This window comes from Nyctereutes procyonoides, unplaced genomic scaffold (assembly GCF_905146905.1).
Source record: "Nyctereutes procyonoides isolate TBG_1078 unplaced genomic scaffold, NYPRO_anot_genome, whole genome shotgun sequence".
NCBI lineage: Eukaryota > Metazoa > Chordata > Mammalia > Carnivora > Canidae > Nyctereutes > Nyctereutes procyonoides.
This window is the reverse complement of record NW_026575148.1, coordinates 1700370-1723885: the sequence shown is the minus strand read 5'-3', so window position 1 is coordinate 1723885 and position 23516 is coordinate 1700370.

Sequence of the window (23516 nt, the reverse complement as noted above, 5' to 3'; positions counted from 1 at the left end):
GCACTATCTGATCCAGCAATCTGTCTGCCTCTGCCCCACAGAAGGAATGAACAAGAAATGTGCCTGACAAGCTTATGAGATGGTTAGAAACTCATGTATGAAGGGAGGGAAACGATGCCATTGAGAAGTGCGCACCATTCACTTCTGATGTTGGGGGGCGGCATGAAATGTGTACCTGAAACTTCTTTCTGCTCTTATGAATGGTTTTGAGGATAATGGGCAGCCCTGATAGGATCTTAGCAATGAAGTAGATAAAGGTGTTTTCTGAGGTAGAATATTTATTCTTGTAATATTCTTTCATCGACACAAAAATTCTTATTTCTCTGTATACCTTGAGGTCTGACAGCATGTCTTCCTTTATTGTTTGCTTTTGTTCTGTAAATGTTTGAATTGTCATTCTAGTGTATGATACTCAGTTTTTCCAACCGTGAGAAAATGATCATCTTGCTCCAGGAAGAGTTCCTCGTGTCCACGTGGCTCTAGGTTCTCCATTGTTGTCTCATTTTGCAGTAGCACTTCTAGTAAACAATCACGAACAAGTTATTGCCAAAATTCTCTTAAGTATTAATACTTCTGATACATAAGTATTTTAGAAATTTATTCTTGCTAATAAAATCAAAGTTCAGGCTTTTCTTAGATCCAGACAGAAAAATTCAGAATTTTGATGGTAAGAATTTGGCTCTTCCCTGGATTACTTCTGTGTTACAATTAGTGCATGTGCTCACCTGGACAGTTGGATCTATAGTAAATAAAATCTTACAGGATATTAAAGAATACAGACATTTTGGAAATAAGGTAATTTTTCCCCATTGAGACATTTAAACTTATCAGAAAACAGATGCCGCTTTTCTTAATAACAATCAATAAATTATAGACTGCTACATATGTTATAGTAGAGCTTTTTGCCCTAAAGATGTGCTCACCATTCATCCTCAGAAATGAACTTGTCTTGATATGTCTTTAATCTCTTAACCAGTAGTGATGCCTCTAAATAAGTTGGTCTGAGCAATGACAGTACACTGAGTTTGGTTGCTAGAGAAATGTTATTTACTCTTTCTCCTTCTGTGTTTTTTTGGCGGTGAGGAGATAAGGAGAAATTGTGAAATTTGCATGCCAATGAATTTGTCAAATATTAATAATTGTCCAAGTAATTCATGACATTTTCACTGGTGTGTGTGTGTTTGTGTGTGTGTGTGTGTGTGTGTGTGTGAGAGAGAGAGAGAGAGAGAGAGAGAGAGAGAGAGTTTATGCTTATAGGGGGCAATAAGTGAGTAAGTACCAGGGAAAGAAAAGAAAGACCATTTAGAACAGTAACCTGAATTCATTCTCAGTAAAGAGAAATTCTGATTAGCTAACTCCCCTTTCCCCTATGACATTTGATAGCAAATGTTTGCTTTGTTTATTATAAAAATGCAAAAGTCACCATTGTCAAATCACTTTCTTATTTCTAATGAATTCTGAAGGAATATTTTCATTTTTGGTGAAAGCTCCCTGGATTTGGTTTGCTGTTTTCTCCACTGTTGTTTATGTGAAGAATTTCTAGGCAGGGTAAAAAAAGGTGTTGCTTGTGCAGAGAATCCGTTTAGTGGAGCAGGCTAATAGGCTGACCAGTCATTAACTAAAACACAGCTGGGAAGAGGCTATAATCCCCCAATTTCCTCACAAATGCAGTAAATAAATATTCAAATGAAGCAGTGCACACATTTGCATATGTGTTAAACAAAAGCCCAGCTGAAAATCTGGTTGAAAAGCTCTCCTAATGTTCTTCCCTTTTCTACCTACAATTCCTCTACCTGAAGAGTCATTTCACAAATGGCCCCACACCTCTCCATTTTACTTCAAGAATTATCTTAGAAATCATCTGTCTTGCTGACCCCCCTATATTAATTCCTTCATTGAACCTTGTTTTTCAGAGGAATGAGAGCCTCCTATCAAATTAAGTCTCTTTCCTCTTCTTTAGATGTTTTAAATTAAAGTATCCTTCATGTGTAAGATGCCATGGTTACTCTTTGTGTTCTGCTGATTTGTGAATAAAATTCTATATTTTTGGACCCCGGAGCGGTAAATACTTGGGAAATAAAACTTGGAGGCTTGATCGTTGATGCAACTAATTTGTTAACCTCATGGCTGTAGGAAACCGATTCAGATCAGCTTCCTAAATTCTTTAGTCTGTCCTCTGAGATTTCAGGCAAGTGATGTAACATAGGATGCTGTTCGGTTAATTATTCCTCAGAATGAGCCTCAATATCATTACAAATTCCCTATTCTGCTTCTTCTTTCCCTCTCTTGCTCTTATTCCGTGATTGTAATTTCTAGAGTTAGATTCTAGGGCACACCTGACCTTAGGCTCTTCTGGGTTGCTTATCCTGAAGCAGTGTGAGTCCCTCCCAAGGTGAAGAAATATAATTAGAAGAAAAAGAGATCATTCAGTGAGGAGCTTAAGGTAGGACACAAGGGGTTACTTTCTAGGGGAAAAAATAGATTGCAAAAAAAAATTTAAGTGATTCTGAAAAGAAAAAGGGAAAAAAAAATCTCTGCACTTAAAGAAAAAAACGTATGAAAAATTAGCAAGGTAAAATTGACTTTCACTTGTTTTCAACACTGCTTGTGATTACAGCAGATCTGTCCCACCCCAGTGGGGAAAGAAAAATAAAAGTAGCCGAAGACCCACAGAGTTCCTAGGTTACAGTGAATTTATGCTTTTTCCCCCCTAGTTATAACAAGTACACTATAATTATTATCATATATATAAAGACATATACAATGAGATAAATATATATAATCTGCATTTATACATGTATATTTGAATACTATATATAAATATGTTTGCATACATTTAGAAAACACTATTGACTCACAGCAAAGTGAGGTGCATAGATTTGAAATATGTGACTCTTACAAGGAAATGGGCTAGTAATAGAAACACTACATCAGAATTTGGGTCTTCAGCATTATATTTTTAAATAAATAATAGAGGAATTATTTTTGCCAACCTGTACTTAAATGCATGCAAGGATCCTTATTAGTGCCTTGTTAGTTGCTTGCTCTACAACATCCTGACGTATTTTAATTCTGCTATACTTAGGAGCAAGTGTAGCTTAAACAGTAAAGCTTTTGAGAGCTGAGATAATAAAAGATTTTTTTTCTTTTCATTCAATCACGTTTACAAAGCATACTTGTGGGAGAAAGTCACTATCATATAAATGATAATGCTTTGTATTTTTAACAAAACCATGTCTGTATGTTTTGTATTACTCATTTTTTACAAGTAAATTTTTTCCCTGAAATAAGAAAATAAAAGCATTAATACTTGGAGGCTAGTTCAAACATATGCTCTAACTGATATTATCAAAGTACAAAAGGCACTTTTAAGAATCAAGTTGTGTGAATTGTGCTGGATATCTATGAGCATAATTTTGAAGAGGCTTCAAAGCTTTCAAAATGCATATAAAACATGGCAAAATAACAATAGAGATCTCTCTGGGTTTTTTAAATCTACGCTTTATCTTTTGCTTATTTCTTTAACAGGTTGTTAAATTTTTTTTCCCCTGTTCAAGCCACATTGAAAAAGACATGGAGTTAGCTTACTTGATAGCACAAAGGCTTGACAAGATGAAGGTGCCCAAAGGACACCTGTTGAATTTAAATAGACCTTTTTGTTTATTTGCTTGCTCTTCCATTTGAACTTTTCATGAAAACTGGCATCTCCTTATTTTATTTTATTATCCTCAGAGATGAAAACTTACCCAAAGGATTGTAGTAAAGTCCAAGATAGTACATGTTCATCCACAGCCACAGTAGTGTAGCTCCACCATGAAATCATTTCCCATTTGTGTAGGAGATATACTACAGTTTTCAAATAACTTGCAAATGAATTATCTCTTTTGACTTGCACATTTTATTTTTTGTTGCTGTTGTGTTTATTACTTTAAGCACAAAAAGTTATTTTACAATTACTTCCCCCCCCCATCTTTTCTTTTCTTTATGTAAAAGTTCCAAGTTACATCAGATTGTGTGGTGTTATGCCTTGGGTTAGAGCTTCCTAATCAACTACATGTCACAGATACTGGAATTCATGCAAGTAATCTTAACTTATGAAGTGACAAGAACTAGCAGAGAAAGTGAGGATTTCAGTCATAAGGGCGGGGAGATTTTTATCATTCTGTCTGAGCAAATGCAGTGTGTCCAGCCGTCCAGTCTGAGGTCATGGCTGCCCCAGAGTTTGGGCGGTTGGAGATATTTTGGGATGCTTTCATTAGAAGGTACAGAGTACAGTTAAGAAACAGGCTTGGGGCGCCAGCATATGATTATGGCAAGACGGGCTGACCACTGGGAAATTGCTGAGCCAACAGGCCGAGAGAGTCGGGTTGACCTCCCCTGGGGCCAAGTCCACAGAGAGCCACCTCCTAACACACCTTCTGAGGATAATCCGAAGCACTCAGTGTTCCAAATACTCATCTGAGCAACAGATGTTTTTGTAAGACAAAAGTATTGTACATTTTCAAAGGCTCTGTTTATGAATCTTCTTGCCTTTCTATTTTTAAAGGTGCTTGTATCCAAAAAAATATCCCTTGTATTTACTTTAGAATGATCCAACGTCCTTGCTGCCCATTTCATTGGTGGTGGTGGTTGGTGGGTGTGGGTCTGGGGGGTGGGGTGGGGGAGGTAGGGTGGGGGAGGTTGTTGCAGAAAAGCTCTAACCACAATGCAAGAGTCACTCACTTAGCAGGCTGCAAGTTACCAAGAGCTTGTTCAGAGAACCATTATATAAAGCAGGTATTTTTTAGACTTCTTATGTTTAATGCCATTTAATGCTTCTGGATAAAATCTTTCCACTTTCAATTTGTGGTTAACAAAATATTTCTTTCCTTCTGTGTTTCTTGCTGCTTATAGCACCCAAACTTGATGGTTTTTTTTTTTCTTGATTTTCAAGCAGCCTGTTTATACAAAGCATGAAAAAGAGTTAAAATGAGAGAGAATTTAGAGAAGGTGTCATTTGATAACCATGACAACTCAGAAGGCAATAAGAAATTTGGAATCTAATATTTGTTTTATGAGCATTAGAAAACCTGGCAATTGAAGCAACAGCCCTCTGTTACCTGGCATAGTCAGAGCATGGTTGAAATAGAATAAATCTGAAGAAAATGGGAAAATGTTAATTTGATAACTTGGAAAGAAAAAATACATAGTAAAAATCTACTAATGTCAGTTTTTAATCATCTCACTACATCTCACACAATTTATTTGGGAAGGAAAAAAAAAAAACCAACAATGTTATCCACAGATGCCTCCATGCCTATCCATCCTCCATCCTCACTTCCTTTCCCGCTCCCAGTACACTTCAAACAACCCTACATGAGGTTTGAATTGGGCACTAGTGTGTCTGTTTTCTTAAAATAACGAAAAAAAATGAAATAAAATGCTAAGCAAGATAAATTAATTACAGTAGACTCAAACAAATTGCGTTAAAGCATTGACTCTTAGGGTGTCAGGGATTTCAATTTAATTCAGTTTGATTTAAGTAAATCCCTTGAGCTTTTCTGAATCAAAATTTATATTTCAAATTTGGATGCTATAAGAAGCAAAAGTGCAGTGTATATCAACTAAAACAGGCTAAGCCCAAACCAGCAGTGACTATGATTGTCAGGTTTCTCCTAAGAAGACAACAGATCAACAATAATGAAAATGAAAGTTTCTACAGAAAAAGCAAATCTATAAAAAATCAGGTCCTACTTACCACTTTATAGTTTGCCTTCATTTGTGTGCGTGTGCCTGTGTGTGTGTGTGTGTGTGTGTGTGTGTGTGTGTGTACGCGCGCGGGTACTTTTCCTGGCTACACATTTGCCTCTTCTCTAATTTATTTCCTCCCTTATTGTTTCTTTCCCTTTCCTCTTTTAAATATATCTTAAGGTCTTCTTCAGCAATTCTAGGCCATCTGTCCTCAGCGTACTAAATAAGCATTCATGGACACATGGCTGCCTCCTCCAGACTGACAAAGGCTCTTTAGTATAGCTAAGAGAAATGACCCAACAGCAGTGGTAAAGAGGCCTAAAAATATTTAAAGTAAAAAAAAAAATAGCAAGACCCACCAACTTTCTCTTTGCTTGACTCCCCCATTTTTCTTAAGTTTATTTTATGTTTTACCATTGGAATCTGCCCTAACAGAATACATTTGCATAATTGCCTGCCAAATTGGATATAAGCTTATTTTTAAAGGTAAAGGACCCTTATATCAGGAAAAAGAAATTAATAAAAAAAACTACCTTTAACTTCCTTTTAAGACATGGCTGCATATATTCTCTGGTAGTATAATTGGCAAACATTTAGAAGAAGAAAGGTGATTATGTTTAAGAAGCACTCCTGAAATTTCCACTTTTATAGTAGATACAAAAGGGTTGGTAGATATATATATTTTAGTAGCTTAATAAGGATGCACCCAGATAGCATTTTCAGATAACTTACATAAAGTGTAAGGCATTAAGGACTCACAGTTTTTAAAAAAGTATTCAGTGGATTAAATTTTTACATAAAAGATTTGGACTCCTAGTTCTTTTTTTAGTTGACCAGTCTTGGATATTTTTCATACTATATAGAAAATTAACTTGTTTTATTTCCAATGAATACTATTTTCTTATATGTTTGTTAGTTTATTAAAGCATTTTATCTAATGAAAAATATTTTAATTGGATGTAAATTATCACTTTATTTTTTCACAACAGATGCTGTGTGAATTACATGAACTTATATGAATTTCTGAGCTACTCATAAGTATTCAGAAAACTGCTAAAACCTGTTAACTGAATAGAAAATAAGATATTTCTATCTTCTCTATGGCCTAAACATTGCTTATGTAAAAATTGTTAGGCTCTTCCCCCATCCTGAAACTTAATAATGTATAAGCAAGGGTTTTTTTCATTCTTACACCTATAACATATATGCTTATACCTATACAAAATATAGCCCAATGTGATATCTTCTAGAACTTAGATCACAAAATGGCTGAACGCTACCTGTCATATATTTTATAGTAAAAGAAAAAAACTTTGGTCAACATTGCTGTCATCTATAGTCCATCATAAATCATCCCTTAGAGTGTTTCTGGCTTAATTTCAGTTATTACTAGTTAATTTGCAAAAAAAAATGTTTCTTCTAAAAGCCTACAATAAAAAAATTCAGCAAATTGTTTTTTTTTATGATTACTAGAAAGAAAGAAAGGAATATTTTTTAAATGGTCCTCAAATTAGGATGGCAGGAACAGAGCGAGTCATCTGGTTTGATGCCACAGAATGGAACTCAGACATCAGAAGAACTATTATCTCATCTGTTTGAAATACAAACCAAGTTTTCCAGTTTTACAAACCCTCTTTGAAAAATATATATTAGGGCATATATGCTATTAAAACTGGTCTTATGAGTACTTTTGTTTGTGTGTGGAGGGGATAGAGGCAGTGAAGTGGGACAAGAAGGAACTGAATTTAGGTGATGATGAATTTCATTAAGAACTATAGGTGTTCATCAGTGTGTGTCTTACAGCAGTCAGTGGTTTTTTATAGAATGTTTTCCCCCTTCAAAAAAAAGTCTAGGGGATGTTCAGTGGGTTCTTTTGTTGTTCAATCGGTTAATTAGAATTTTGCCACAAATTTTAATGAGGAACAAAGTATTGCAAAAAGGTCTTATTTTAAAATTTAGAAAACACGAATGCCAAAATCAAAGTCGGAATTATAAACATGAGTGGAAAGATACCAAAAGATTTTATATGTTTGAAAATAAAAAGCACAGCACCCTCTGAATAACATAAAACTAGAATTAGAGATATGTCCAGGATCTGATCTGGGAAGGCAGCAGGATCAAAGCAGCAGAACTCTGTATGGATAACAGATAAAATGCCCGTATATTTACATTTTTATTTCAACTGGCAGTGAGAGTATATTACAGTTCTAACTCAGAGTTTTCCAAATCTAGGATAAATGGGTAGAGATCAAGGAACTGCTTCATCTCTAATACACTAAACCATCCGCCCCCACAAAAAAAGGGCGGGGGGAGAAAAAAGGAAAAGGAAAAAAGAGGTTGGAAAGAGAGACCAGGAAGTAGAAACGGGGTCAGTCCAACCCTTCCTAAATATGACTTAAGTGACAGCTGTAAGACATGTCTTGAAAACTTTTTGGTCCTGTTAATGATAAGTTTTCTTGAGTAATTTTTTCCAGTTTGCTGTGTCAAATTCTTTTGCTGCTGTTGTGGTGGTTGTGTCGAATTCTTGATGAATAACAATGATAAAAAAACTTGAACCCATACATCTTCTTTATATTTTAAATTAATTTCATAGGAAAATAATAAGCCAAGTGCTTATAGACACTGCATTTGAAAATAAGCCCTAAATTAGAGAAGCAGCAATTGCACTCTCTGGGAAGCAATGTAACATAATGGAATAATACAGACATTAAAATCAAAAGACCTAAATAATAAATTCGTACTCCATTTCTTACCAGGTATGTGGCCCCTGTCAAATTACATACCTCCCTGAGCCTCAGCCTCCTCCTCTGTAATCAGGAGATAATAATTGCTTCATCATGGACTGATTATGAATACTAAACATGATAATATATGTAAAGTGCCCAAAAGAGGTTTGGGCCCATAGTGGGTACTTAGAAAATGTAAAGTCCCTCACCCCTGCCTTCCTCATCCTGTACTGTCTAATGGCACATGATCAGCTTGATCACCAAAAAGTGATTGCTCAGAAATTTTCTGGAACAATGAGATATTCTTTGGGATATTTTTCATATTGAAGTCAACAGTCTTCGTAATGAAGACTGTGATCAATGCAAAGTGGATTTTCATATTTAAAAGATGTATGTGGGTGATTCTGGTAGGGGAGTTTTCTTTCAAAAAGTCCCCTATTGGGAGCCATAATTATCATGAGTTATGAGTACACTAAAAATTTATCAAAATTATTACTTTCCTAACAAATTTTCTTTAATTCATGTATATACAGTCCCAACCCACATTTCAGAATATACAAATACAGAACATGAGCCATTCAAAAAATACTTAGAGTTGTGTTAGTGTCAAATAAATTTTATAAACATACAGACCCCCTTTTGGTACATATACTGTAGATGGAACTAACAACTAGTAAACCTTGTGCAAAACAACAATTTTACAGAAAAGAAATCAATATTCCTCAAAGAAAAAAAAATCTTTAAAAAATTATACCATACCATAATGCTTTATTAACTTTTAATTAATTAATGCTTCAAAACTTAAAACAAATATCTATGGCCTAGGAAAAAGAATTTACTTCTGATGAGTAATATAAATAAACATTTTGTCACTATTTAGATTTTTTTTGGAAGTCCTCATGGCCTTCTGCCAAGAAAGTCCATAAGTGTGGAGTTTTATTATAGTAATTCTGGAGAAAGAGTATGAGCAAATATAATGGTGTCACTTGTCATAATTTAAAAATTTATAAATGTCCATCTTTAACTGATTACATTGTTTTTTATTTAAATATATGAGCATGTATGTACACACACTCACACACCTGCTCCTTGATTTTAAGCATTTAACTGTGCTCACAGAAATACCACTCAAGTGTTGTTCTAGAGTAATCTCACAAATAAACAGAGAAATACAGTAGGACTGCATAAGAGTTACTTGTGTTTTATTTTACCTATATTATAAAGGGCTTAAATATTTTTTTTGGAGTCTAGAAATACCTAATGGAACTGATAATACCTAGCATAATGCCTGCATCTAACTTTGCTTTCCACCTACAGCATAAACAGTTTAAATTAATGTAAAAACAGAAGCACAAATACTTTGCCAGAATCTGTTATATAAACTAGTAATAATCACTTTCTCTTATTGTCAGAGAGGAGAATACCACAGAAGTAAAGGAGAGAGAAAGAGGCTATAGGGGAAAAATATAGAGTGTGAAGTATATGAAAGGAAAAGGCTAACAAAAAGGAAAATGATAGATTCTGGCTGAAAATTAGTATTATTTCATAAAATTTTGGTTAGATTTACAAGACAACAAGTTAAATTATTTCTGGTTAGTTCAGGCAGTGAAAATATTCATCTGGATTGGTCCTAGTGTGCATTTGAGTTTCTGTCTGAAGAGTATACTTTGACTATAAATTCATAATCCTGCGCTTTATCCCTAGCCAGAATAGAAACAGTCTAGTGAAAAGAGTTGAAGCATTATCTTCATTATAGCCTCTGATTCTGTAAAAAGATAAAGAATGGCGTTCTTTTTAAATTTTTTAAAATGTGTATTTGTGTATTTATTTTTAATTGAAACCCAAATGTACACAGTACTGTATGTCCAATGTATTTCAACAAGGAATGGTATTCTTTAAGTTTCTGCAAGTCGAGCTGTGAGCATGATCAGGATAGGCAGGGTTATCCTGAGATAGCAGCCCCAAAACTGCAGTAGATTAGCACAACATACATGAACTTCTTGGTCATTCCAGAACACCTGGGAACTCTTCTACTTCTCACTCCAGGCAGATGATGTTTCTATCATCTGGAAAGTTACTGGTTGCCTTGGTAGTAGAAGTGAGGAGCAAATTGAACTTTTCTTTTAAAGATACCATCTTGAGGTGACACGTCACCTCTTCTTCTCACATTTCATTAACCAAAGCAATTTGTTTCATGTCACAAGGACAGGGAAATGCCGTTTTACCATATGACCAAAAGAAGAGCTGCTAGTGGCCAATCACCGTTAGACTAACCAGTGGGAAGGCTGAGTGGTCAATTTTGCGTATTTTCATTGTGGTTGATAATAATTCTCATCATAACGAATACGTGGAAACCCGCGTTGAGTAACATGGTCAAAATTAATGAATAGCTTGTCCTTTATAGTTTTGTTTCAGACAAAAAAAAAAATAGTCCCCTACTTGCCAAGATCCTTTTTCCTACAAAGTTTTTCCATGGGAGGACAGCCAGTAGAAAATTGTCGGACTTTAAAAAACTTAATTATTACAATAAAAATTCTAAAGTCTCACTGTATGAAGTCTCAGTAACCTCTATATATCTGTGCTATAGATACCATCTTCTCAGTTTGTTTTACCTGCTATCTTTCTATATCGGAAGTCAGGACTCCTGTTTTATCCAAAAGTGCCTCTGGATTGACATCGCCACTATGGCTCCAGTTGCTATTGCTGTGCTGTTGCCAAGGCAGCCAAAATACAGACCCGGGTTCAGAGTAGGTGCTGGGTGTGTTGAGGGTAGTCACTTCCACTTTCATGAATACAGCTGCTCTGAATGTGACAAATACCATTATCATCATGGTCTTATTAGCTCCCAACCACAAGGTGCTATCTGAACAAATGCTTGGTTTTAACTGTCAGACCCTTGAATATGTCACATTTTTCTTTGGATCTTTGGGTTATTGTAACAGCTGTTTGTAAACATTGTAAAGCCTACATTAGGTACAGAATGGGTAAGAATATTTTGACCCAAATGTCTGCCCTCTGAACCACTGTAAGGAATGCAGCATGTCTGCTGACACTTAAAGCAGTAGATTTAAATAGCAACCAGGATCAACTTCCAGCTGAATAAGTCAATAGGCATTTTCGGTTTCGGCCTCCATCTGGGTCAGTTTTCTTTCATCGGCTGGCCTGAGAACGTCCATGGGTATTCAGTCCATACTGAAAAAAAAAGGGCGGGGGGCGGTGGATAGCAAGTAGATATTTCCACGAAGATTTTGTCTAGGTTGTACTTTCACTAAAAGTCTAATATATGCTCTTCGATAGTTGAAGTTACCAGTGCTTGTCAAAAAACATTCCTTTTCTTTAGAAACAGGGACACGAGCAACTTTAGAATTTGTCATGCTCTGATCTCTTTCATTCTGTAAATACCCCATGCTATTTTATGTAGTGGTAATGAGTTAGATATTTCTAGTGCTTGCCTGGTAAGCAGTCATGAGGGCTGTTGTAATAAATAAATAGTAAGAGCACATTGCTCTGATAATAGCAACTTTCATTGAAGGATGTTAATGTGCCTTGCGAAAAGGGTGATACAGAATCCTTAGAAAGGCTTTTATTAGCAGAAATGTAATACAATGATTTTTAAGCAAAACAGGAGCGCAGAGTGGAAAGAGAATCTCTGACATTGTGTTTCTAGTGTCAGTTGTAATTTTGGACACGTAGGCCCTCAACCCAAGCAGTTGAGAGGCTATGAGAAATTCTAGTATGAAAATGCACTTACGGCACATTGAATATTATGAGAAATACCATCCTCAGGATTTCTAGATTTTATACATACTATTTATCTCCCAACAAAGTATATTAGATGGTCACCTTTGGAAGTAGCCAAATGGTATATATCCAGTTGAAATTTTACTTAGGATTAAAAATAAGACTCTTACAATAATAGAGTAAGAGTCTACTTTTCACAGGATAATCAGATATATTGCAGCCATGACCCTCAAAAGTTAAAAATGTTTTCCACCGAGCTTGCTTAAATGCAGTAAACTACTGTAAGTGTGTGTGCATATATACATAAACGACTATAACAACAGAGGTATAATTCATGTAGTTATCTCTAAAATAAGTTTCTCAAAGAAAATCTTAAAAGTGTTTGGGTCATAGGTTAGAGTTAAATGCATCACTTAGTACAAATGTGATGGGGTGACAGGACGCAGTCAGTTTAACTTCGCTACAGATAATCAAGAATTGGCTACATGTGGGACATAAGATTTCATTTAAAAATGCAAGGGAGTCCTTTTAATGTTTTCTTTTCATGTGATGGTCGAACAAATTGAGGTTTGTTCTAGTCTCAACATACACACAGAATCTCAAAATGAAACAGGCAAAGTTGTGTTCTGCTCTTTTATAGGGTGATGATGTTTGTGAAGTTTCGCACTTTGTTCACATGTTGCCTTGAAATAAAGAAGGCACTTTCATTTGAGCATGTGTCCTGAATTTCTTTATAAAATTAAAATTGAAAATGGAGGCTAGGAATAGTGACTGAAATCTCTTACATCTGTTTTGTCATGAAAATTATTCTTTGTCAAAGCTGGCCCTATATAAGTGGTGAGAAGGAGTAAATTTTTGTTCTATTGCCTTCTGGATCTCTTTTTATTATTTTAGTGTATATTCTAGTACATTTTTCTAGATTGTATTCCCACTCCAAAGCCCCGAGGAGCCCACCGTTTAGTACCCCTTAAGAATGTAGGATTTTTAGGAAGTGCCCTATCTGTATGTTTTCTTTATTCTCACCCATTGATTGTTAACAGTATTCTGAAGTAGAGCTCTGAGTTCCGTGAACTATAATGTAATGATACCAATATATTACACATCCTATATAACAAGCAAGCAAACATCTGTTCTGTTCTATCAAGGGATTTTGTTCAGAGAATTATGTATAGAAATAATGTTACAAATGGTTGCTGTATTTCTAAATTCGTAGAAAACAAAATCTTGAGCTTATATTTAACATTGAGTACCCCTGCTCCCCTCCTGGCTGCTCCTTCTCCTGATCTGAAATGTCAGTGTCCTAGAATAGGTGATTTCAGCTGTGTTGGTAGAAAACTATCTGAGATTACTAATTCCCACTCTTTCATGAAAGTGCAAATGACTTTTAATCCCATAAACTCCCAAAGGTCGAGCGGTTAGAATAGTTGTTACTGAAATAAATCATCTCTTCATAGAATCATCATAATACAACAGAAAAACTACAGTGAAAAATGTTCAGATTATATGTAAGGATTTATTTTGCAGCCAACACATGGGCATATCATACCAGTCTAGACTTTTACCTCTGGATCTTTTTGTCTATATGATTTAGGCACCGTTTTCATTTTCAACTTCGTGCACCATAGAATCTGTAAAAAGTCCCGTTGGTCTACATTGTGGTTCCCATTTCAGCAGCTGCAAGGGACTAGTGTGTGGGAAAAGTGTGGCAGGAAAGAAGGTATTGTGTACATTGATTTGAGGTAAATCAGAAACCCTGGGTATTTGCATTCAACTAGGGACTTTCTGGGGATAGTGACTTAACTGGAACTGTGAGGTGTTCAGACTCTGTGGAAGGCAGTTGAAAAAATAATTAAGTTTCTCAAATCACACCATTTGTGTGACCTTTCATTTTTATTATTTGTAACTCAGTATTCATTTTTGCTAATTTCTGAGTGAAATACTAGTTTATAAATCATGAACCCGGTTTTCCAGCCATGGTCCTAGCAATGACTAATTCTGTGTTCTTAGGAAAATCACTTCATCTCTTTGGGTCTCAGTTCTCTGATGAATCAAATGAAGTTGTGGTTCTAGCTGTGCCTCAAAAGATGGTGGAGACCCAATAAACTATTAGATACAATCATGCTTAGATAAAGTTAAGTGCATTATGCAAATTTAATCTATTTTAATTAAATACTATAAGATAGAACAAAGTGCTACCTTAAAATATTTTCTCTTCCTCTCTATTAGAACTAATTTATTGTAGAAATGAAGTTCAATATTTAGGGAAATTAAAATGTCACTACTTTCTTGAAACTGAAATTAACTGTGCTTTCAGATTTTATAAAGTAATTGTTGGGATACCTACGTACAAATGCTTATTTTCTGCCTTTTAGAATGCTAGGAATCTCAATATACTTCTAAGGATCCTTTAACACTTGAGACAATGTAGATCTATCTCCCTTTTATGGTCTGTGCCTTTTTCTTTTATTCGTGGGGTACCAAGTTTTATTCTAGGTACGGATTCGAAGATATTTGAACATATGTGATAAACTAAAATTAAACTAAACTAAAATTAAACTAAAACTGAACTAAAATTAAAAATAGGGTTTTAATTTTATATCATACAAAGCATTTATTAGAGTGCATGGGTTTATTTTGGAATTCAAGAAACAGCCTTTGGTAACTTTAAGATGTAATTGAGGAAATATTTCAGGGGATTGGGTCCTGTGTTTAACAGATTGAAATGGAGACAAGAAAGAGTAAAGCTTTCTATATTATTGTCGCTGAGGTCCATTTATACCCGCAGTACATGAAGCATTAGAAAATACAAGTCAAAATGAAGTATATTCAGCCCGACGGTTCTACTTTACTCAAAAAGATGGTCTAGGTGCAAAACCAAATGCTGTATGACACGTTTTATAGATTGCTATTGCATAGATTTAGGATTATGGCATGTGTCATATTACATGTATAATTGATAGCTCCGTTTGAGGAAAATGTGAATTTCAACTATCGATACTCCTACTCCAAAGTATTTCACAATGGATCTTATTCTTTCTAAACTCTGAAACATCATAGTACATACCAAATATAGAACACAAAACCAATTAGGAACAGATTTCAAATATATCTTTATAATACATGTTTATTATACATATTGATATATGTAAATACATACACATATATAATTAATCTCAAATCCTCTCAATATTCTATCACAAAATCAGCTTTTTTCCTGGATTTATGTTATTATACTTTAAAATTATTCTTATCTTTTTTATCTGTGAAGCCCTCTGGTAACTCTGTAAAATATCCAGACATGTAACATGTGCTGATTTATTGAACATTAAGGTGACTTGAGTGCCAAAACCAGATACTTGGGAATTTAGCAGACTTCGGCTGCCTTTGAATCAGTTCATTGTTCAGAATTTCCACAGAATGCAGATTGGACCAGGTGGGCTCCATTTTGTCCCTTGCTAAGTAACTTGGCCCCAGGGAGTTGGAGAAGTATATCCACTTACCTCTAAAATGAAAATGATGAAGGTGAAAGGGTGACTCAGAAATGTGGGTGTCATCTTGACTCCTGACTCTCCCTTGCCCCTACTTCTGATGAACACCATTTCTGTTTCTTAAACCTCTGTTATATTCCTGAGTTTCTTTACCACATCCTCTCCAGTCACCATTATTTCTCCCCTGAATCACTAAAACAGTTTCCAAAGTGGCTTCTTATAGTTTAGCTCCCCTGAAATTAGCTTTCCATATTGCAGTGAATATAATCACCCTAAAATTCAAATCAGATCTTTTCCCTGCTGAAAAGTCTTCTTCCGCTTCCCGTAGTCTGAAGGCCAAATGGATCAGTTTGCTTTTGTTGGTTCATGTTCATCTTTTATATGGTTGGTTTTCCTCAACTTTCTCAAGATTTTTGGATGTGTAGTCACACTTACAAATGATGGGCTGTACTGAATAGCAAAGGTAGGTGGCACATACTCTAGTTCAGGACTGTTTCCCATGACACCACTCCCCTCATTGAGAATCAAGCTGAACGAAGGTTCTGCATAAGTAGGGAAAGTCAGGGGAATGTTTAAACGGGTCAGTCTCTTTGATATACCCCTGGGAAAAAAGCAGGTTACAGAACAGGAACCTCCTCCAGGCCTAGTATATTCCACTCCCCAAATGGAGTGCATTTTGTTACTTAAAATCTCTTTTTTTCTGGGTGTCCATGGCAGCCCAGAGGTGTATTGAGGTCTGCTCAACTTCCCTCTCAGACAGCAGCATCTTCACAAGCTACCTTTCTTAGGAACACTTGCCTGTGTCCACTTGATTTTCAGAACAGCTCTTGGGCTTTCATTGCTAAGCAAAAGCCTTTGCTGCCAAACTATAGCTCTGTTTACACCTGTAGAAGTAGAAGAGTTCAACTTCCCCAGCTGTTTGGAAAGCAGATTACTAAACAATGACCTAGAATTGCTGCCTGGTCTATCCCTGTCCTCTGTGTTTGTTGATTCACCTTAGAGATCCCTCATGACTTTTGTTGAATTTTATCTTTCATTTCTCCACCAGTCATCTTTCATTTGTTCTCTATCATCCCAGAATTTTTATAAAATTTTGATTCACTGATGATACACATTTCTTGTTTCCCAGAGTGTCATGGTCATGGTATCATTCACTTTAATTTATCATTTCTATTCAGAAAATTTGAGAGAAAGAAAATACAGACTGGAGTTCAGTTGACCATTTTGAACTAGAAGATTAAGTTTACCTTTAATTTGTCTGGAAAAATGACTTGAATAAGTAAGTTAATAATTAAATCAAACTCACAGTTTTAAACACCTTTAAGGATTTTAGAACCTATGTGTCCATCGGTGGGTAAATGGCTAACGAGGTTGTGGTATACGTTTACAGTGAAATATTATTCAACCATTTGCAATAACATGGATGGACCTTAAGGAAATTATGCTAAACGAGATAAGTTAGAGACAAATACTGTGTGATGTCATGTAGTATGTGGAATTAAAACAAACAGCCTCAGAAAAACAATCAGAATTGTAGTTACCAGAACCTGGGAGCATAAGGGGGAATTGGATGATGGTGGTCAAAAGGTACAAACTTTTAGTTTTAAGATAAATGAATACTAGGAATGTAATTTAGAATGTGATGACCGTAGTTAGCACTGCTCTGTGATATATTTGAAAATTGTTAAGAGAGTAAATTATCATCACAAGGAAAAAATCATTTTTTCTTTTTTTTAATACCTGCATCAGAATGATGGATGCTAACTTACTATGGTAATCATCTCATAATATATGTAAGTCAAATAATTATGCTGTATACATTTAAATTTATACAATGACGTATATCAGTTATACCTCAGTAAAAAAGGAAAAAAAGGAATTTCAAAAATATTTCTATTAATTTACATTTTTATTCATTTTTATTTTATAAGATCCTTCAAGAATCAATTTATAAAACAAAACTATCTGACCATATCAAAGTTAATAAAATTGTCTTTATAAAGATTCTGTTTCTCAGTTCAGACAGATATCATTTTGAGGAATTTTAATTTGTTAATTATAAAATACCAATAATCAATGATATGGAGATGAATCAAACTGATGATTAGTGAATATACCATTTTCTTGCTAAAATGTAATAAATGATATTTAGGCCATTTTCAGTTATTTAAACAAAACCTTATTTATTATGCCAATCCTCGGCCAATCTTCTTGATGATTCTTTCCATCACAGTATAATTTTCAATTATCACATTTTCTTAAAGTCAATTGAAATTATAGTAATTAATGGAGATTAACTAAATTATATACCTTTTTGAACTCTCCTAACAACTAGAAGATCACTGACAAATGATTCAGTGAAGATTTGAAAACTATCATAATATACCCCTAGGAACTGGTTATTTTAAGAGATACATAATGGTAAAAAAGAAACAGAAAGGATCAAATACATGGGGTATTTCTTCTCAAAATGGCTACTAATATTATTGATGGGCACCAAACATTAATCCCCACTGAAATCTAGTGTTAGAAATTAGTCATGGGTTGTACATACATTTCACACAGAAATTCCATTAAATCTGTCTGAGAAGATAACCCATGGGACCAACAAAAAATGGTTCTGTGGTAGGAAATGACTTTTAACTAAAGGTTAAATAAAACTGTACTGATGCTATTTTAAACTGATTGCTCAAGACAGTGATTCCTTTTGAATGATCCTTAGTTCGGTTTGCTCTCTACTTTTTCTTTTTTTTTTATCTTCAGTACCCCTTCATATTTTCCCTCATTGTTGTATTTTCATCGCCATGTGCTTCTGTCAGTCTCCCAAATCAAATCCTTTTGTCCAGGACCTACCAGTGGTTGTCTTAGCCTTCACAGAGGTCTAGATGTGTGTCTCATCCTTTTACACCAGTCCCCCATGATTATCTTTTGTTCCATCACCAGTCAGGAGAAAAGGCAAGTATAAACTTGGTTAGATGTTTCTATTATGGGTCTTAACCTTGTAGACTAAAATTCTAAATGGTGGATGACAAAACAGTGATGATAATTTAAACTACTCAAGGCTAAAATAACCTAAAAGTCATTATTATTTCTATTGCTGATCTGTCCAAAATATCTCGCAAATTATACATATCATTATAGTCTCTATCTTTTATCTTGAAGAGAAATATTTTTGTCTCAAAATAGTATAAAAGCAGTGCATATAGGCGCCTGGGTGGCTCCATTGGTTAAGTGTTCATCTCAGTTTTGGTTCTCAGGGTGATGAGATCCAGCCCCATGTTGGGTATCGGGTTCTACTCTTGGTGTGGAGCCTGCTTAGATTCTCTCCCTCTCCATCTGCTCCCCATCCCCACCCCCCAGCCACTTGCATGCATGTTCTTTGTCCCTTGAATGAATGCAAGAAGAAAGAAAGAAAGAAAGAAAGAAAGAAAGAAAGAAAGAAAGAAAGAAGGAAAAGGGAGGGAGAAGTGTTACATAAATACAACTATTTAAATGTTTTCTAGCTATCTATACGAATATCCATTTTAAATTAAGCTTACACCTCATAATGCCTTTGCATTAAAGTTATGATTAAAGTACAACTTTGAAACTTAAGCCATGATATACTGATACTCAACTTTTCTCTTTATAGTACTAACAACAACATTTCTCACAATTCTTACATTCCTAAAAGCCAAACTTTCTTCCTAAGTTACAATTACAGTGCATTCTAGAAAATCATTTTAATAGTTGAGTAACTACTTTAGGTAAAATGGGTGTCTCTAACACATATACGATTGTGTTTATGATGTAGAGAGGTTTAATATTTGGTAGTAGGTGAATTTTAACAAGGCGAGGTGAAATGGATTAAAAGGAAGGTTTCAGTTTTCATATTTTCAAATGGGATTTAATTCAAGAACTAAGGCACATTTTGCATAGAAAATATCTAGCTCTTCTTCAGACTTTTTTATGAGAGGTTGGCTATTAATGCTGACTGGACTTCTCTATAATTTGATCTTAGAGAGTTCACACTGCCCAACTATTTAGGGAGCCTAAGAATTGGAAAAATGAAAGAGTACTCAAAGATATCAGATAACTGAAAAAAGTCTACGGCGATACCACCCTGAACGCGCTGCACCCGATCTCATCAGATAACTGAAAAAATAGAAATTTTATTTAACATTTTAAGATAAAATGCCATAATATTGTTAATCACAGAAGGGGCAGAGGTAAATTCTGTTGTGTTAAGAATTTTTGATATATTAAGTTTGTTTTAAACTATTCTATAAGATAGCTTCCATTTCTTTGATGCTTATAACTGTACAATGAAAGTTGTGGGTTATTTTCACATCTTATATGTAATCAAAACAAGTTTTTGCTTCCCACCTCAAGGTCAATATCAGTATAGAATCACATCAGAAAAACTGAGATCTGAGGAAAATGATTTTTAAAATAAAGTAATGTCTGTCATCTTTTAAGGAAGCAGTGAAGGCACAGCACACTGTACAAACACTGTTAATCTGCTTTAAACTAACTCCTTCTGCAGTGCTTTCCCCAGGGTCTCATGCATCAAACAATTGTTCAAATTTTCTTCTTTTTAAAAAATACCAGGTGCCTTTTCTAATAAACCTTTACATTTTGGAATAATTTTAGATTTCAATGAGAATGTAGAGTTCCCCCTCTTTTCCTCATGCAGTTTCCCTAAAGTTAACATCTTACATAGCCATGGTACATCTGTGAAAACTAAAAACTCAACACTAGTACATCACTTTTAACTAAACTCAAGACTTAATTTAGATTTCACTAGTTTTTATATTAATATTATTTTTCCTGTCTCATGATTGATTTCAGAATGCCATCTTGCATTCAATCATCCTTTAGTTTTCTTCAATCTTTGGCATTTTTTCCATCTTTCTTTGTTTTTAATGTTTTTAAGAGTTTAGAGGATTACTGATCAGGTATTTTGTAGAATGTCCTTTGATGTGGTCTTCTCTGATATTTTTCTCATGTTTAGTCTGGGGATTATGGGTTTTAGAGAAGGTGAATTTCCTTCCTTATATCATATTAGGGTGTGCATGTTATCATATGACATATCAGGGTGATGTTATCTTGATCATTTGGGTAAGGCCATGTTTGCCAGATTTCTCCTCTGTAAACTACTATGATTTCTGTTTCCATATTATATTCTTTGGATGAGTTACTAAATACATCACATATTCAAGGTGTGTGTGTGTGTGTGTGTGTGTGTGTGTGTGGTGTGATGGTGGTGGAGGAGGTTGTGGAAATATGCTCTACCTCTTAAAGAGGAGTATCTACATGTGTATTCAGAATTGTTTTGCAAGTAATGATTGACTCTTCTCCCCACTTATTCATTTCATTATTTGTTTATGCCAGTATGTGTTCATATACATCTGTTTTATACCTTGAGCTACAATTTTATATCATCGTATTGGCTTGAATAATACCTCTAAAGGTTCATGTCCATCCAATTTTGTGAATGTAACTTTATTTGGCAATAGGGTCTTTGCATATTTAACCCAGTTAATATGAGGTCATAGTGAATTGGGGTAGATCATAAATCCAGTATCAGTCCTGTCCTTTTAAGAAGGAAATTTAGCATACTCACAGGAGTGAACATCATGGCAGAGGTAGAGACTGGGATTATGTGGCCTTATAAACCACAATGCCAAGGATTTCTGGCAACCACTGGAAGCAAGAAAGAGGAGAGGAAAAATCCTTCCCTAGAGCCTTCAGAGAACATTCTCTGCTAACACCTGGTTTTCAGATTTCTAGACTTTAGAGCTGGAAGAAAATAAAATTCTGTTGTTTTAAACCACCCGGTTTGTGGTAAATTGTTATGGCAACCCGCACAGCCAGTAAAATTATACTATTTATTTTGTTGCTCAAATTGTTCCAAGTTTGATCATTGAGAGATCACTCAGGTTGGTGTTTACATCCCTTTGATGTGTCCCATCCCATGGTGGATTTCTGTATTCACTTTTCTCTTCACTCTTGTCAAACTTCCTAATTTCTTCTTGCATTTCATTTTTTCTGTCTTCCAGATATTACCTTCTCCTTTGTAGGTAGCTGAAGCCTGAATTTACCCCCTCATCTTCCTATTGTACTCTCTACCTGCCACCCAGGAAGGGACCTCTTAACTGAGCAATTCCCACCCAGAAGAACATGCAAGGGGGTAGTAAGAAGATATTATAAGTGATGTGTCTTTTAGTAGCTTTTTCTGTATCTGTCACATAACCCATATTTAACTGATTATCTTTCTGGTTACTAAATATTTAATATTTACTTACATAGTTTTTTAATGCTCAATCACAAATCTGGACTCCTCTCTCTTTCCAAAATACCATAAATAAATGTTTAAAATGAGCGCAAGATTTGGTGGTTTGCAGATATTAAAATTCTTACGGATCCTAAAAAAAATTAATATGCATCCTGAAATCAAATAACGAAAAACATGTAGCAAAATTTTCTATAGGACACAACATAGAGTTATCCAGGAAAACCCAAGCAAAGTAAAATGTTCTCTTTCTACTTGGCCATTATTTCATTCAAGAATTCCAACCAATGATTTGTTGTGAAATTTTATTAGTGCAATTATCCTGTAGCAAAATGGATAGAGAAAATATTTACTTCTTTTTGTATTGCTGTCCAATTAACAACACAACAGATAGATTTCATTCAGTCTGTAGGAAATTAGCAAATTAAGCACCAGGGGAATAATCCACAAACTAGATAATTACATAAATTGATTAAAAAATCCTCCATCCTGAGATTCTTCTTGATAAATAGAAAAGTAAACAATTCCAATTTCACCATCCTGATATAGGAAGGAAATGTAATAATAGCATTTTTACTCATATTTCATATACATGTCATGACTTCTAGCAGGATCAACATAACAAAGATAAGGGACTAAAAAATGAGAAAATCTCATGGGAACAAAATTGCAAATTAGAGTAAAGAAAAGGATTAAGTTTTCATGATTCAGTGGAAGTCTCTTATTTAACCATAATCTATCTTTTTATCTATTTATATATATACACCTATATTTTTTGCTCCAGTGAGCTCCCTGTTGAGCCTTACTCCAACCCACTCTGAGGTATGTCTAATACCTAACTATGCTATCAGAAGTTCAGAAAGTCTAATTTCTGTTTAATTTCTTATATACGAACAGCTAAACTCATATGTGAATAACTAAACTTGAAAGTAAAAATCAAATATTCAGTAAAAACTCATGAAAACTTATTAAATCCTTCAGAGTTTTTAGAGTTTCTTGCTATTCTGAATTGGTTATCCACCCTGAATCTCAAAGTAATGTAATTATTTTGAGATTTTGCATATGGTATAATAGCATTGTCTCAAATCTGTGTTCATAATATTATGATAAGTAAATACCTGTAAAGAATGTTTTTGTGGATCATTGCATATAAATTTGTATAAAGTATGACATTCACTTAGCCTGGAAGTATAGGGAATCTTCCTAAAATATTAGGAAAATCTAGTATATTGATAGTATATGTTAAGTCTACCCAGTTTACTCACTGGCAACCATGCACAAGAGAAAAAGTGTTGAAAAATCATATTTGAAGGCACTTTAATTTCAGGAAATGAAGAAGCATGCTTGCCAGGATGCACTATAAGGCCTTTTATACGGTATATAATTGCCTGGAAAATTTAGATTGTGATCCAGTAATCTAAGTAGAGATATGCACACAAAATAATTTTTAAAAAATAACTACATAGTGCTTAAAAGTTGTCTATTATTGCTGATTACCTGATGTCATATGTAATCTGAGTCCATATGATACCAAATATTCGAAGTACTCTAAGACAA